We start from the raw sequence: 4,720 nt of genomic DNA, 5'->3' as shown, positions 1-4,720 counted from the left end.
CAAGAAATATTGAACTTATAACGGAATTTTGCTGACCCAGCTTGACTTTTTTATCGATATTTTCCACGCCCATAATTTAAAAAAATATATATTTATTTTTAAGTCCATTTCTGTAAGTTTATAATTCCTTGTTATAGGGAAATTCTAAATATAAATTTTGGACATTTTAGCCTTTGTAGTAGGTAAATATTTCAGTTTTTGCAATTTTAAAAATTGCAGTTATATAATGGGGTGGCGTGACAGTAACTATAAATTACCAATTTTTTGTAAAAAGCTTCGCCTATCTTATAACGTACCTTGTGCAAAATTTCATTAATCTATCTTCAATAGTTTTCGAATTACAGAATTAAAAGCAGCTAGATGAGTCAAATCTTACACTGTGCGGCACCGTGAATTACTTTGTTCGATCCTTCAATTACGATCGCGAATTATACTAAGTTCTCACGACACGTAATTCGCTCTCCCATTCGTGATTGCCGTACAAAATAGTGAAAGCGAATTACCTCATTTGTAGTAATTCAGATCCAATTACCGTGCGAATTACGAACAGATCGCTGCCGTCTCTAATTTTCATCGGAAATTTATCGATCTCAGCTTCAAGGCAAGCGAGAATAGGAAAAATCAAAACAAAGAAAGGGGGAAATGAAGGAAAAATACAATGAATTGTCAAATCGAATTAGGAGTGAGTCGCGTAAACGTAAAGTAATTCAGAAGCGAACTACGTAATTACAGTACTCGTGGGGACATAGTATTACCCCTTTCCCACGGGCACATTGTTAATTCGATTTCACAGTTCTCTATCTTTGTGTTTTGTTTTTTTTTTCTTCGCTACAAAATTTGTGCAAAATGTAAGCGATTTCTAAAAATTCATTAGTTTCCGTATTAAATTGGCGATGTACACATGTATAAACTTTACTTTTCGTACTCAGAAAAAGTGCCAGTTTTCATTTTTTGAACTGGTGTCGATAAATTTCCGATAAAAATTAGAGACGGCAGCGATTTGTTCGTAGTTCTCTGGGTAATTGGATCCTAATCACCAACAAACGTGGTTATTCCCTCTCAAAATGTAGTATAGCGAATTACGTAATTCGAAGGGTAATTGGAGTGCGAATTACGAATGAGAGAGAGAACTACGTAATTGGGATGCCGTGAGAAATCCGTATTAAATAAGGCTAAAAGGCGTTTACACTGTTCAACTCTCACAGGCAGTTAGTTGAATTAAAAGTTTACATCATTGAACTGAAAGTTGAAAAATGTAAACTCCTTTTAAATTCAATGATTGTGTACGATTAGGACATAATAATATTCTTAACGAAATATGTTGAAAATATCATCACTGCAATAAAACTTGAAAAGGAGGACAAGGAGGACATTTTTGCTCAAGAGGAGGACAGAGGAGGACAATATTTTTGAGAAGGATAAATCACGTTTGAGGTGGACAATCCTCCTCAAAGGAGGGAGGTTGGTCAGCTGAGATATAACCATTAGGATAATACAATTGCGAAAACACAAAGTGGGACGATTCGTTCAGTAATACCCGCAGGCACTTCTGGCACCTTTACCACAAATTCGAATTCATCCTTGTCAGTAATCCATTGTGAACCAAGCACAAATGCATAATCATCTTCTGTTAGTAATAATGCACTCGGTTTCCCAGATTGGAGAGCACTTGCAAGCACCTTACTGTTTGATTTCCACTTGCACAATTTTATACCCGCACCGACTAGCACAAACTTCATCTCTTTAGCCAATTTGGTCATCTTCATTATACTAAGTTCCCACGGCACGTTATTCTCCATACAAAATTTTTAGATCGAATTACCTCATCTGTAGGTAATTCAGATCCAATTACCATGCGAATTACCATCAAATCACTGCCGTCTCTAATTTTTATCGGAAATCCATCGAACTAAGCTGCCAGAGCAAGAGAGAATAGAAAAAATCAAAACAAAGAAAGGAAGGAAATGAAGGAAAAACAAATTAATTGTCAAATGGAATTAGGAATGAGTCGTGTAAATGGGGTAATTCACCAAAGGAATTCAGAAGCGAACTACGTAATTGGCAGTGTTCGTGGGGACATAGTACTAACTGTAATACCATCATCCATCATCTATTATGGCTCCAGCTTCTGATGGAAAATATTCAATTTGCTCTCCAGCTGCCTGTATTAAACAACGTACGGCTAAATACGCTGATGCCGTCATACCATATGTGGCTACTGTTAAGCAGTATTCTTTTAATCTATCCTTCTGACTCTGGTTCCTAAATATCCGTTGCCTAAACATCATATTTAAATCAAGGATGATGCCAATCCTGTAACGCCTAAACCGCATTATAATGTCGGTGAGATTGCGCTGTAATTTCTCGCCGAGCATTTGAATTTCTTTCAAAGAAATTCCTGAATCCGTCTACCAAATAGCGTTAAATACAGCGCGGAACTTTTTTACATCACAATTATGCGGAATATAATATACTAGCTCACCGAGCAAAGGGTCATGCTTAGCCTCCTGCATGTGGCCGAGTTGCGCTTACTCACGCATGAAATCAGTATATTTACGACCGACGCCGGGAACCACAGTATATACAGTAATAAACCTTTTTGAGTACTCCTCGGGGGTAAAATTTGATCAGGGTTGAAAATGAGAAGGAGCATGCATTTTGTTGATTCAGAGTTGTATACAAAATTACTGTGGTATGAAAGGGAGCAACAACCGTACTATGGCAGAGTGGCGCAAGTCATGAATGTGTAATAGTGCCCGAAACTAATTGCAAAAGTGTAAAAACATTGCAAATTATTGTCTATTATTATAGATACTAGTACAGATAGTTCATAGTTCATAGTTCAGTGTATAATAATTAATATTTCACCGTACATGATAATGAACTGTTAAATGCTGAAAACGCTTGTAACTTGTAGATCACTCAAACTTGGATGTGCTTAATGGACTGTCTGGGCGGATACGCTGGCAGGCATTGGGGTCTGTATAGATATACAAACCTAGTTTTTTTTAAATAAAGACTTAAATATATTCGGAAATTTAGAATTTGGCTTGATAAATTAACAAAATTTACGCTTTTCATAAAAATATAATCTTACAATGGACTTTTTTTTATTTTATATATATTTTATATTTTATATAAAATACAAGCGTTAATTACGTACTTAACTATTGATATTATTCTTCATTAAGCATGAATATCAGCACACATTAAAGATGAATATTATACTTCACCTACAATTTGTTCATATTTTATCCTCGAAATGAACTTTTTCTAATCATGACGCGAAATTCCCCACAGTAAGTGTTGCCGTGCGCGCAAAACGAAAGCGCTGCACACAACCCAAAAGTACTCTTCGGGGATCAAATGGTGAAAAACTACGAAAAGGTTTATTACTGTATATACTGTGCCGGGAACTCTGGCGAATCCCTTCTATAAATAAAAAAAAATTGCTTCAATAAACTGTCACGCGAACTGCCAAATCTACTAGCACTGCGTATCAGGATTGTCACGTTAAAGCGCCCAGACTAATCCCGAAAATTAGTTTCCATAAATATCTGCCGTTCGTACAGAGAGATCAGCAATGTGATCGATGTGGTCTCTATCATATAAGGTCCTAGCTATCAGCCCGATTAGGTACTGAGCGAATACTTGCACGCCTAGCACCAACTTCACATTGTTAGGCCTCCATAAGTAGGATTCGCAAACGGCACGTTTGTTGGATTCGCCATCGTACACAAACTCATCGTGTCAGGCGGCACTACTAGCTTCAGCTGGCTCTGCCCAGTCATTACCCAGAATGCTGCCTCAATGTATTGATCAAACTCGTACCATAGTCTAATCCTAGCATTTATTTATTTTCTCACTACGAATGGCTGCCCATCTATACGAACCATAGTATATCTGGGCACACTAGCCACTGATAACACGGTTCAAAAATATTTCATCTTATAGATTTTTCGATGCTGATCAGTGTTGCCGATTTTGGTACTTTCGTACCAAAACTGGTACTCTTAAAACGATTTGGACGTTGGTACGTTGATTTTGATTTTGGTACTTTTTCCATAAAATCGACAGCTTGGGAAAGCGATATTTATTTCTTTCGATATATTTTTAATTTTTTCTATTTTATATTTTTATTAGAGTCCAGCGCAAGTGTATTTGCCGCATTTCGTTCAATAAGTACTCCTTGCATTGTACTCTACTCCCAACACATTGTTACTATTTTTCCGCATACATACCCTACTTGGCGTTGAGAGAGTAAATACTTGACGTACTTGCTATTACTCCACCAAAGTACGTACTCTACTTTCTCTCATCGCGTACGCGAGATATTTGCTGCTGCCAAAAGGGAGTAGCAAATCTACTCTCTGTATACTTGTAGTACGGTAAGTACTTGCGTATTAAATTTCAATTCTGGTTGTTAGCCTACTAGTTGAAATCGTTTGCGGCGCTGGTCAGTGAAATTGAAAGAGTAAAAATAGAATATGGAATTTGACGATGTAAGGAAATGTTTACGGCCTTATTTATAAAAAATAACGTAGATTTAGACAGTTGTTTAATGTGACATTTTCATAAAACTTTTATATTCAAGCAGCTTTTTAAATCTATGTATGTATGTACTTAAATTTTTATGAAAGTCTTATTTCTTTTTTCTAATTTTCTATAAAACTATTTGCAGTCATTAACCAACAAATAAGTTGTCGAAAACAATGGGCCT

This window comes from Rhagoletis pomonella, unplaced genomic scaffold (genome assembly GCF_013731165.1).
Source record: "Rhagoletis pomonella isolate Grant_MI unplaced genomic scaffold, Rhpom_1.0 Rhpom_scaffold_00622, whole genome shotgun sequence".
NCBI classification, from domain to species: domain Eukaryota; kingdom Metazoa; phylum Arthropoda; class Insecta; order Diptera; family Tephritidae; genus Rhagoletis; species Rhagoletis pomonella.
Note: the sequence above shows the minus strand (reverse complement) of the source record.